Raw genomic sequence first — 13,225 nt, 5'->3', positions numbered from 1 at the left:
CTGTGCTGTGCATTTCATTTTGGTATCCAGGGTTTATAGCAACTGCTTTGGTCGGACATGCCTGGAATATGTGATCGAACTGTTTGCAGTCCCAATTTAAATGTATTTTGTGTCATTCGTTTGTCTCTCTCACTCATCCGGTCATTTGGAAAGCTCTTATTTGCACATTTACAAGTAATTTAAGGGGTTTTTTCCTTGTCTATGAGCTCCAGAAAACAGATCTGATTATTGCTGCTTGCATTTGATTTAGGCTGTGATTACAATGAGAGCACATCCAAACATTCAAAATTCATGAATTCAGCTTTTCCCAACCCCAAATGATAAAATGTTAAATACAATAAATGTGCGAGTCTTCATTTTTCTTCTAGCTTTTGAGTCTTTTGGATGAAATCAGCCCGCATTTTCAACCTTTTCTGTGTAGCCAAGAGAGTTAAAGGTTTCCTATCTCCCAGCCCAATTTGTTCTCAGTTTTTCAAGCACGAATGCACACGGTAAAGAATAGGCCAGTCAAAAAGTTGCTAAGAATCTCTGTGCACCATCTGCAATCTCCAAGTAGTGCAGCAAAATAACCCTATAAAACTGTTACTAAATCACAGCAGATTAGAAGCTGTGTAAAAATATTCACATCCCAAAGCCAAACACACTAAACTCACTGTTTGGGCAGAGAAATTTTTGGCATCTTTACTGAAAAGCAGCTTTGCTACGCAAAAAAAAGGGCGAGAGAAAAAGGAAACTAATTTCCCTGTTGGATTCTTTCCTGCTTGTTGGAAAATTATGAGGATGTGCCTTGCAGGTGTAGCTAAAGCTTTGGTAAATGAAACTAACTGTTGGGTTAAAGCAAATTCATTCTGCACAAACAGGAACTGCAGCAGTTTCTGTGTCTGTCTCACAAACCCAAAATGGGAGAACAAAAAATATTGTCTCAGAAACCCAAAATGGGAGCACACCATGTTCGCACATGAAAGCTTGGAAATGCTGCATCCCACGGAAAGATGTGAGCACAGTGTGGGGCTGGAGGATGGCACGAGGACAGAGGGGGGCATGAAATACCCCAATTTATTCTTACTCTTCAAAGGGGTCTTTTAATAAAAACATAATTTAGGGGACTGAGGATGAGCTTTAAAACAGACAGGCTGTTGAATCCTGAGACATTTCCACCCACTCTGTTTTCACTGCATAAATCAAAGCCTGCCTTTTTTCAGCAGCGGTATTGTAGCAACATCTAGGAGGAGTTCAGATCAGTGATTGAGTTGTCTTTGAGCTAGCTGCTCTGAAAAATAGAGTAAAACTCTCCGGAGTGGAAAGTTCATGTGCTGTGTGCCTGGTTCAATAGGTGGCATCCAGAGCTGCAGGTATAGCTGCAGCACCCGTTATACCAAAAGAAAACTGATTCATCTGCAGCTCGAGCAGGGAAGAGACCAGGGAACAAACAGCACACTCATCACCAAGTTAGAGTGGCTATAATAATCTGTAGATAAAAAAAAATCTATGGAAAAAGTGTGTGTGTATCAACAGCACAGAATAAAATTGAAATGTGGGCTCTCTGTAAATGCGAAGCAAGACTGTTGGCTTGTAACTGGCTGGTAGGGCAGCTGGCACTTCTCAGGGACCATTGCAGCAGCATCAAGGTTTTGAGGAGGAGGCACAGCACAGCCATGCAGTGATGACACGGGGCTGTTCCCCCCTTCCTTCTGAAACAGGAGAAGCTGCCTGGGGAAAATACAAAGGTATTTGAGAGAGAAAAGTGAATACATGGTAAGGAAGGCCAGCACTGTTGCAGGACCAGTGTTGTGAGGAGGGCATTGCGGGGAGAGCATCCAAGACTGCCTGCACTGTAAGGGATGTGGTGGCTCTCCATGGCAGAGGAGATGCATCTGGTTTATCTCTGGGGAAAGGACCCCTACCTGCGCTAGCCGGCAGAGCTGCACAGAGGCTGCGTGTCCTGGCCATTCACCCAAAGGCCTCACAGGAGACCTGCCCTCTGTGGCTGTTGGGACAGGAGCTCCTCACCCCCGCACCCCTTTATATCTGCTCTTCTCCCACTTTCCTAGGCCTTTCCTCACTATTTGCCATACACCTGCACTCTCACCTCTTCCTCCTGTCTTCCCCTGACTCCCCATACCTTTGGGCTTACTGAGCATCTCCTGAAGTGTAAATCAAGGAGTTGTCTTTCCTGCTCAGGTTGACAGCTTCATTTCTACCCCTGCTGAAAATCACAAAACAGCAGCCATCGGGGAAAAAATGGCAATGAGGATGGTATAGCAAATAAGTCGCTGTTTCTTTTTACTCAGTCATCAGAAACAGAGAAGAGGAGCTCTAATAGCACTTTCCTACAGGGTTTATGACCACAAGATATCACCAAAGATAGAAGCTTGGGAGATGAGAGTTTACTGATCCCACATCAACATGGGCAGATACTGTATTCATGGTTATCCCTATATGAATCCCTATAGGAGCAAGGATTGAGACTGCTGACCTTCTTAGATGAGCACATACATCTTGTTAGCTGACAGGAGAGCAAATATATTCTCTCTGTATGCAACAAATACCATTCTTCCCGCTATGGAATAACTGGTGTTGCCTTCTGGAGCACCTCGTCTGGGCTGCTCAGTGAAGCAAGATGCCTGAACACCCATCATGCTGCACTAGCACAATAGCTTCTTGTTCTGAGTCTATCCTTGTCTTCAGAGGAAAACTTTGTTGACAAGTCCATGTTTCTTCAAACAGATTAATTACTCTGTAACATAACCCAGGGACATCTTTCTCTCAATAGACTACAAGATGTGTATCTCTGTCTGAACCCAAGATGAAGGACTTCTGTAAAACAGAAGGAGAAATAAACTGTAGCACAGCCAACAGAAATGAGCTTCTGAAATGTTTATGGATATCTTGAGTGCTAGAGGTATTTTCTTTGCAAGAGCAAGTAACTCAGGAACTGTAAGATGAATTACATGGTGAACTCTGGCAGTTAGTATGTTTGTAGTATCTGTACTTGTGTTGTAGCTAAATTAATTGAGGCAACTGTATGATATGAGCAAGGATCTCAGGAATTATTCAGAAGTGACATTTCTTTCTAATGCTCAGATACTAGCAATGCATAATTTGTTCTTTCAAGGTCTGTGCTATCTTCTTCTCTGCCCAGTGCTTACAAAAGTGACTGTAATGGTGCAAAATAAACAAAAGGGATGGATAACACTAATCTAATCAGAACTTCAATGGCATCACTTGACTCTTAAAAGACTTTGGTGAAGAGCTGAGGGCTCGTCCTCTTCTCTTCTCTTCTCTTCTCTTCTCTTCTCTTCTCTTCTCTTCTCTTCTCTTCTCTTCTCTTCTCTTCTCTTCTCTTCTCTTCTTTCTCTTCTCTTCTCTTCTCTTCTCTTCTCTTCTCTTCTCTTCTCTTCTCTTCTCTTTTCTCTTTTCTCTTCTCTTCTCTTTTCTCTTCTCTTCTTCTCTTCTCTTCTCTTCTCTTCTCTTCTCTTCTCTTCTCTTCTCTTCTCTTCTCTTCTCTTTCTCCTCTTCTCCCTTCCTCTTCCTCTTCCTCTTCCTCTTCCTCTTCCCCTTCCCCTTCCTCTTCCTCTTCCAATTCCAATTCCTATTCTCTCTTTCCTCCTTCCTAAAAGCCATCATCTTCTCAGACCTGCCAGCAGAACTGCATGTGCTTGCTACCTCGCAACACATGTGTTACAAAAGCTCTAGTGCTAAAGGTCACCCACCTACATCCTCCTGCTGTGAGCAGATCAGTGGCTGGGAGATCTGAGGATGAGCAGCCACCCTGCAGCCAGCTTGGCCCTGGCCTGGGCACTATGGCTTTTGGAGGCACAGACGCTCCTCTGCTGCTCTGCATGGTGAAGGTCCCTCACCAGCAGCAGCACTGGGACCAACTGCACCGTTCTGGACCAACTGCCACATGCCTGGGAGGTGGCTGGATGTGGTTAGGTAGCAAACCCATGCTGGTCTGGGGCCGTCAGCTGGTGACAGCCAGGAGGGTGAACAGGAAAGGTCAGGAGTTTGTGTCATGACGCACAATTGCATTTCCTCTCTAGGGAAGTGAGGGCAGTCAAAAAAAGAGATTTCCCAAATAGCCTGCTCATTAGCAGTGCTCTCTGGAAGCCACAGATGCAGTCTCAAGATAGTGAGCTCATGAAGAGTCACTACAGGGTGAGCATCAGGTACAAGGTGAGAGTGTGTGTGTGTGTGCATGGCTGGAGCTGGGCACCGCTCTCTGTTCTCAGCTGCCATGTGCCCAAAGCCAGGTTTGTGAGAGGATGCTTGGCCCCCCACCAGCTCTTGCCTATACAAACCTCTTTGTGTGGTGGTGGTCTGACACTGCCCAGCACAGGGCAGGCTTTCTTGCTGCAAAAAGAAGATGCTGAAATACTGGGGTTCATGATGAATGATAGAATGGTTCGGGTTGGAAAGGACCTTAAGACCATCTAGTTCCACCCCCCCTGCCATAGGCATGAAAGTTTCCCATCCAGGTATGGAGATGCAACCCAACCTATAGCAGCAAACTGAAGGAAATCTGCTTTTCTCTGCACTGGAATTTTTCTGAGCTAGAGATTTTGTGGTTTTTTTGGTTTTGTTTTTATTTTTATAACCAGACAGATATCAGTAACCTACATCTCACTAAAGAAAGGCTTTATCTTCTCTTTTAAAAGGTTCTCTATATTTTTATCCAGGGGCTAAAGTAGGCAGAAGGGAAACATTGGAAACAGCAAAAGAGAGAACAGGCAGTTCTGGGAAAGTGCTACAAGAGCTCTCTTTCAGCTCTAACATTATTACCGTTTTTTTCCCTGCCCTTTTGCTTCTGCACCCGGCTGCCTGACTCCATCTCTCTTTGGTTTATTTCACCAGAAATAAAAGCTGTCACAATATTTCCTCTCCAAGTGCCACTGTGTGTTAGGTTCCAGCTCCTGACATGTGCATGAAAGACCAGCTCCATCGGATGCATGTGAAAATGGAAGCTTTAAAATGGCTCTGTGTGCCATTGCACATGCTTTGCCGTGCTGCGTCACTGAAGAGCTGTCTTTTCAAAGGTTCACTTTCAAAAGGAGAGACTGATCCTGGTGGTGACACACTTAAAACTGCTGAGTGATCTTTTCAGGAGCCAGGCAGGGAATGCTGCCTGCAACCTGCCTCCGCAGGGCAGGCCAAGGGGCTGAACTTCATCCTTCAAACACTGCGTCACATCACCAGTATCTTCACTGAATTCGGTTTTCAAACACTTTTCCTTTACTTACTTTAATCCCTTTCTTGGGGGCAAAGTCAAATCTTCCTTCCCTGGCTTTGATCTCAGCTCCTGACACTGCCTTTCCAGAGCATTAGCTGGGAAACAGGAGCAAAGACAGAGAGAGATGATAACCCTGTGATGGGGAGCTGGACCAATCTGGGTTTTCTTGCAAGTTTGTGCCCTGCAGCCCTGCACTGCTTTCTGTGTACATTACTTTCTGCATCTACAAAAGCTTTTTAGTCTTGCATGAAATGTAATGTGAAAAAGAGTGATTAATTTTGGTTAGTATGAGCCTACAGAACAGGCTATTTTACTGGGGATCACAGAATCATTAGGGTTGGAAGGGACCTCTGGAGATCAGAATGGTGATACGGTGAGCTGCAGGCACCATTTATTCATCTTGGCCCATTTACTTTTCAGTTTTAGCAGTTCCTTCAGCTTTGATTGCACTTAAAGATTTTTCTAGGCAGCAGATTATATGTTCTATACAGACTGACAGGTCTGTAGTTCTGGCCAATGCATCATTCCTGCTACAGAAGAGCCGTGACAGAGATGTCACAAATGCTGATGGCCAACATTGGGATGGACCCTGCTCTCACCATAGATGGGGGATTTTGTCCTTGGTTTCAGCAAACCCCAGCTGACATGGCATGCGGAACCAGAATACATACAGTGCCTTTTCTTAATACTGCCATTTGAGTCTGTGGTTCTATAGTGACAGAAGAAATAAAAATGCTACAATAGCATTGTACAGCATATAATAGCATATGACAGCATAGGGCAAGGCCGGACAGGGCTATTTCTCTGTCCACCAGGAGATGGCAGTGAATATGCTGAGTATGGGGTTCTTTTCCCCCGTTATTTCACTTGCACACACTCCCTGAAGGATAACGGGTCCTTTGAGGACAGCTGAGCTGTAACGCTTTCAGTTCTGCTTAATTTTCTGTTCCTGTTGCTTACGTTTACATCGTCTCCATCCCTCCTTCCTCAGCGCAAACCCCCCTGCGCCCAGCGTCTACTACTAACCTTTCCAATGCCAGTGGCTCATCCCTACAGAGGTGCAAAGCAATGTCACGGACACTGAACAGCAATAACTGGGATGGCAGAAAAAGGGGGTACACATTGTGGAGCTGGCAGGCAGTGTGTGTGCACAGCCTTGATGGGGGTGCTTTCCTGACCATGCTTGCTTCAAAGGAAAATGCTTCCTTGTGGCAAAACTGGATTGACATTTAGCTTCTAGATTGCAGCCCTGACGTTCTCAGCTGGACAGAGGATGACAGGAGATGCATCTCCTTGTCTGTATCAAGCTCATGTGCCTTTGGGCCATACAACTCACAGCACTCTGAGCCTCCTGCTGAGGACTCTGACATTTTCTGATGCCATGTCTCCCGTCAGAGGGCTTCCCAAAAGGGTACATTAACATATGAAGTCCCATAGACTTTGAGAGGACGAAAGGAGACAATAACTCAGAAAGGGATAGTTGTCCGGACCTGCCCTGCCAACAATGCTCATGGAGCAGAGACCGTGTGCTCTCCCTTCTCTCACCATTTTGGAGTAGACCCTCAGGAGTTTTGTGCCTTCTGCACTTGGAGACGACAGGCAGATGGGGCTGTTCAATGAACTGCAAATAGATTCAAATGCCACAGCTGAAAAGATGGACTGTTTTGGGGGGGAAAGAGGGGGGTAGTGCCATAAATACAGAGACTTTAAGTCCTGGTTTCATGCAGTGCTCCAAGAACTTTCTCAGGGATACCTGAAATGCCCCAGTTTTCCATTGCTCCTATAAAAACATATTTCTAAATAATTACAGAGTGTTAAAAATGGATTGCTGTACCCAGGGGAATTTGCTCTTTGTTTGCCAGGAACAAATAGGCCAAGAGAATGAGTGCTCAGCATCACGAGTGGTGTTTGAAGGAAAGAGCAAAGTCAAAAGCCTGTAGACATCACCAGAGATGCTCTTTTTTCAAAGCGAATTTTTATTACATGCTGTCAGGAAAAACTCCTGCAAGTCGCGCTCCTGGGGGCTTGGGGATAAGGAGGCATCTCCTCATCTGAGAGTAGCGCACATGCTGCTGCTGACCCAGAGGAATCTCACTATTCTTTTTTGAAGTGACCTCTTCAAAACTATTCCTTTGCTTCTTAAGATGTTGCTTCCAAACAAGCACCAGGCTTTGATTGCAACAGTCACCTTCATAGCGGTTTGCACTTCAATGGCATTCTTGTGTCTCCTCTGAGAATCCCCAAGCCTTGAGCAAATACAAACCTGGAAATGTTCAAAGCATCCTGATGCCATCAGTACCTCTGCAAATTGTTTTTCACTTTTAGAGTATTCCCCTTGAGTTCTGTGTGCCTGAACAATCTGTTTCCTACTGTAACTGTGGTGTCCAGTGGAAAGAAGGTGAGAGACGGCTTCAATACACTCAGTTTTCCTTAATAAAAGTGGAAAACTGGCCTAAGACCACCCTCCCACACACCCTTTTACACCCTTAGGAGAGGTCCAGGACAAGATGATTCCCCTATGGTTTTGTCAGGCTGAAGTTCCTTACCCACAAGCATGGGTAAGGCTTGCTTGAGCCTGGGACTGGCTGGAGGCTCTACAAGAACAAAGGCAATGAAGTAGCTCCTCAGCAAGACTTATATGAAACATTAAATTTTTAATTAATACACAAACAAACAGATCCCTTTGGGGTGAATTTTGCTGTCATCCCGCTTGCTTCCCAGCTCGATTGCAGTCATGCCACAGGCAGCAAAGAGCACTGGCTGCGAGACAGCCCTGCCACTCTTTGTTCCAGTTGGAAGTCCACACAGCTCCCTGGTGGTTTCCCTCTCCTCCCATGGGCACTCCTCACCAGGCCCTGCTGAGGAGGGTTTGCTGAGGGCTTGAGGACCCCGTGTGTGGCTGGCAGGAAAATCCCTCTCAGTGGTATCGCAGCCATCTCTGTGCCAGCCTTCGGTGTGCCGCTCACCCAAAGCCACCATCACAGTCACTTTGTAGCATCCTCTTACTTTTCCTGCTCCCCAGACCAAGGCTGTCAGGTCAAAGGTATATTCTACATGTATATGTACATGCATACATATATACATAGAAGTGTCCATACTGAGAAACAAGAGAGTTTTCATTCAGTATGTGACTTGGTAAGACCTATAGACCTATAGAGCAGTATAGGCCTATAGACCCCAAAGCTGTTCATGGCATGAGAGAAAGCCAGGTCAAACCCACCCATGTATAAGGAAGAAGTTCTTTACTGTGAGAGTGGTGAGGCACCAGAATGGGTTGCCCAAAGAAGTCATAAATGCTCCATCCCCGGCAGTGTTCAAGGCAAGGCTGGACAGAACCTTGGGTGACATGGTCTAGGGTAAGGTGTCCCTGCTCATGGCAGGAGGGTTGGAACTAAATGATCTTAAGGTCGTTTCCAATCCCAACCATTCTATGATTCTATGTACATTGCCTCCTCAGCAGTGAGCAGTGCAGGTCTCTCCCATCCTCCAGCCTTCAAGCCCATGAATGTATTTTTTTATCAGTTATTTCTGGGTGTCTCATATTCAGGTCAAGGGGTTCCTGAAATCTCTGTGCACACACTAATCTGCACCTAGTATGTGTGCGTACACATACAGGGACTGCAGGGACAAGTGTTTTCCACCGTTTCTATCAACCCTCTTCCTTCTAGTCTCTCTGGTTGTTTGCTACTTCCACTTGCTGTGCCTTGTCTTAAATTAAACTGTAAGCCTGTCCTTGCTGGAGATATCTTTTATTGTGGGTTGTTGAGAGGGGTTTTGCAGAGAAACTGGAGCAGCAGATAGAGCTCTCCAGGCACTACTGAAATAATAATGAAGTAGTTTCACCAAGGTGGGACTGGAGAGTTGTTGTCGGCTGGGTCTGAATTCTGCTTGTCCCTGAAAATTGCTTAGGTAATAAGATAGCTGCTTTAAAATTGCTGGGGGTATCCCACAGGATTCTGCTTTGACTCTGATTTCCATTTGCAGCACATGTTCTGCCATTTGGCCTGCACCATCCACCGGTGTGAGCTAATTTAAGGTTGCTAAACAGATGACACAGAACATACATATTTTATATTTGATCTCTGCACTGGTGAGCTATCTGACTGATGGTTAATCTCAACTTGTAATAGGATTTGCCTACACTCCTCCAAAAGCGAGATATTGGTCTGCTATAAAACAGTAGCTCAGGGAGAAGTGTGCCCAGGGCAAAGGGAGAGAATTAATCCCTATTTTTTTTGCTGCTTGTTTTCACAGATTGCATGTGGTGCTCCGTGCCTCTGCAGGGAATGACAGGATCACCAACCGAGGAGCTTGATTGCCAGCTCCATGGGCATTCCAACACGACAACAAGGTGAGGAGAGGCTCACCATCCAGCCAGGTCTTGGGTGCTCTGCACACATCCTGAGCACGGGCTGAGCTCACTGGCTGGCCAGCCCTGTGCTCCACTTCCTGCCTTTGCTTATGATCATCAGAGTGTTGACTTGGAGGCTGTGTACATTTTGGGGTTTTACTTTGAGCCTGTGCCCACTTCATCAAGGGCAGTGCTCAGAAAGCCAACTATGAGGCACTGCCAATGTGCTGCGCTCAGGGCAAACCCCCCGTTTCCAAAACGATGTGCCTGCTCTGTGCCCTGCTCTGCTGGCTGTCAGTGCACCGCCACCCTGGTGCTTTTTTCCACTTAGTTCCCTTGTGCCAGCTTGGCATCCAGAGGCACAGCAGGAACCGTCCGGGGACCATGCTCTGCAAGGAGCACACTGAGAGCATCCCATCATTATCCACCTTAAGGCAGATAAAGACGGGATGCTCTGCCAGCCCCCACAGAGGAAGACAAGGCTCTGGGCACTGGCAGACGCTCCTCCTAGTACACCCAAGGGAGGCAAGAGGACTACAAAGCCATGGAGACCATAAAATCCAATGCTTCTGATCATACGACAATTTGTATTGACATTTTAACTGCTATGGTCACATAGTGCTTGACCCACATGTGCAAATGAAGGACAGCAAAGAGAAGCCATGAACATGGATGTCCCCAATAAAAATCTGACTCATGCAGCCAAAACCTTCTTGTCCTGCAATAATAGCAGATAAGGACAGCAAAGGTCACAGGCAGAACTAGAGAGTGCCCTGGATTGATGCTGTGTTTTCTAGTTGATGTGGGTTTGAGGTAGGTGTTAATTGCACAGTTTAGAAGGTTTGTCCAGGTTTTTAACAGTGTAATATCGTGCCAGCATGAAGTTTGAGATCTGTTGCTCTTTTCTTGTGAAGGTCAGCAAGTAACTTCTGATGTGTGAGACAAGAGCCAGACAGTGCCAGTAACAGGGCAGTGAGGTCTGAGTCCCATCCCACCTCTCCTGATGTGCTCCCTGCTTCAGTCAAAGGGTAAGGTGCCAGGCGTGGTTGCGCTTAGGTCCTGACTCGTCGCCGTGGCAGTTCCCCAGGGCTGGATGCCTGTTGTACATTAACTAACCTGCACTATGGAAGAAAGGTCATGTATGCAACCTGGGGGGAAAAAGCAACACACCAAAAACCCCATAAGTCACCCATGTTTCAGACCTGAGCTGACTCAGCTTTCCATGGAATTGTGTTTCTGCACTGGGCAGCATCACCCCATAGCATGAAATGTTAGTACAAATGATGCAATTGTGCTACATGCCGACATTTATTAGCAATATCCATGTTACAAGACCTGGATCTGGCTGTTATCCCATCCTTTCTGAATATACTGTCAAGGCAGTTGATCTTAAATTTAGTGCTGTGGCTTTCGGGTTTGCTTTGGCGCAGTATGACATTCAGGATTCCTTTACAGGCAACTGTGCAAAGCAGGAAAATCTACGTGAAATGCTTCCTACTGGAGTAACCATCTGGCCAATATTCATCTTGTTTAGTGAAATACCAAGATATCCATAGAACGCAGGTGTTAATGCAGATCATAAGGCACAAGTGACCGCAGTAATAAACCAACATGCAATGAAATGCAATTAACGCACCTGGTGCTTGGGTTTGAAAAGAGTTTCAGTGCCTTTTTATTTTCCCTGCACACTCATGTGCATTTTAATAGTTGGAACTTCAATCATCACTTCTCAACCAACCCTTTAATAGTATAAATTCCTTTAAAAAGTGAACTGCAATGTTTGCTAGTAAACAGTATTTCATAATTTAGCCAGGAGGAGGGAAAAGAGTGGAAGCACACACGAAACTATATGCTGCTTAGTAGCGTTCTGTGCCATGAAAAAGACTATTGTCCTGTTTCTGTCGGTCTGGTTCTGCTGCTGGCAAAGGTTTGTTTTCAGTCGTGTAATCCTTGTTGATACATTCCTAGTGCTTTTGAACCAGCTGGAACAGGTGAAAAGATCCCAGGGAAGAAAATAAATGATTAAGCTTTCTATCAGTGGCTTTCGCAGTGTGTTTTTCATCTCACCTCTGACCCGCATCAATAACAAACGCATTTTGGTAAAGTTAAATCCCCCCAGGACAACATTTGTTCCAAGCAGACAAAACCAACCCAACACGGGAGATGCAGATTTTGTGTGTGTGTGTCTGTGGGCTCCAGGAAATCCCATTACTTTCCCATGCCTTTTCGGAGCAGAGCTCTCAGCCCATCTCGTTAATCAGCTGGCGAACCCCGAGCAGACAGGGCATGTGGGCGGAAAGGGAGAAGTCGAGAGTCAAAGACAAGGGTCACGGGTAATTTTTATTCTCGTATGGGTCTCTCTCTCCAGGGTGGTCTGGAGGGTGTGAGGAACATAAATCTACACAGGGACACTTGTACGGTGACAGAGAGGGACAGTCCCATCGAGTGACTTCCCAACCTGGTGCTATTTAATAGGGATTCACAGTGTGTTTGGCTCCCCAGAGAAATGTCTGCTGCTGGCACTTGCATTGCTCAATGCCTTTCCCCAGACTCCACACAGATCACTCTGCGTTTTGCCACCAGTGGTCAGGGCTAAGCCACCATAAATAGTCAGCTGATGAACTAGGGCCAAGGGGCAGCCATGCCAGCCAGGCATGGGGGGTGCTGCTCCACTGCCGTTACGGACTCTGGCTACATTTTCACCTTCAGCAAAGGAGCATCCCTGTAAAGCAGACTTTGGCTCTGAGTCAGTGAGGACAGGCTGATAAGGGTCACTGCCAAGTGACAGAATACCCTGCGTCATGCAGCTGAGGGTGCATCATGGGACCTTGGCAGCATCCCCATCTTCCACGAGCCAAAGGAAACTATGAGATGGATAGTCCACATTGCTTCATGCTTCTGCTTCTTATTGTGTTCAGACACAGACAAAGAAATTAAGGAACACTTGCTGGTTCCAGCTTCTCTCACTGGCCTCCTTACAGCATTTCTTTTCTGGGCAAGCCCTGGAGGGGGCAGAGCCAGTGTGGGGTGGGAGCATGGGAAGTCACAGTGAGGAAGGCTGTCCACCAGGCTGAGCAGGGCTACAGAAGGGCTTATGTCCCCTCCTGTCTTCATCCATCCCAGCATCTCTCCAATCCCTTCAATAGCCTGGCTCAATTTTAGGAAAGAAGCTCCTTAGGGACACTCTCAATGCTTCCTTACCTCTCTTTTAGCACCATATCCTACTAACACGTCTCCTCAGGCACCTGAATTATTCATAAATCAGTAACCTCACAATAGAGCAGCAGTAGCAAGAACACTTGAAGCACTCAAAACAAACACCCACCAAGAGAACCGGGTGCTGTGAGCAGCACCAACCAGGCTCTCCTGAACCCCAGCACTTGGAATGACTAAGACAGAATCACCAATCTAATTTTTTACTTCTTGACCTAAATCAGCTTTTGGACCCAGGCCCACAGAGGTGAAAGGTTAATGCATTAAGCTGTCTGCTCTTCAATTAATCCTTAAGTCCTGGGCAGATTTACAAACTATTGGAAGATTTTAAATCACACCTGATTTATGAGATGCCCTTGTTAAGTTCAGATTGCCTTTACAGATGGTCACCATACAGGGCAATAAGGATAATTACTATACAGATGTATTGC

General features: G+C 46.1%; 1 long non-coding RNA gene across 1 annotated transcript; it reads left to right on the top strand.

Moving 5' to 3' along the window:
• The first annotated feature begins 9,537 nt into the window (after positions 1 to 9,537).
• On the top strand, positions 9,538 to 11,615 carry LOC133275142 (uncharacterized). The gene is made up of 2 exons (XR_009745409.1): positions 9,538 to 9,705; positions 11,024 to 11,615. It is a non-coding gene; the product is annotated as an uncharacterized LOC133275142 (long non-coding RNA).
• Positions 11,616 to 13,225: the final 1,610 nt, after the last annotated feature.

Source organism: Pezoporus flaviventris, unplaced genomic scaffold, assembly GCF_033815535.1.
Source record: "Pezoporus flaviventris isolate CSIRO_AGI_PZ_B2104156 unplaced genomic scaffold, CSIRO_AGI_Pfla_v1 ptg000002l, whole genome shotgun sequence".
Lineage (NCBI taxonomy): Eukaryota > Metazoa > Chordata > Aves > Psittaciformes > Psittacidae > Pezoporus > Pezoporus flaviventris.
Note: the sequence above shows the minus strand (reverse complement) of the source record. Positions and strands in the feature narration are given on the sequence as shown.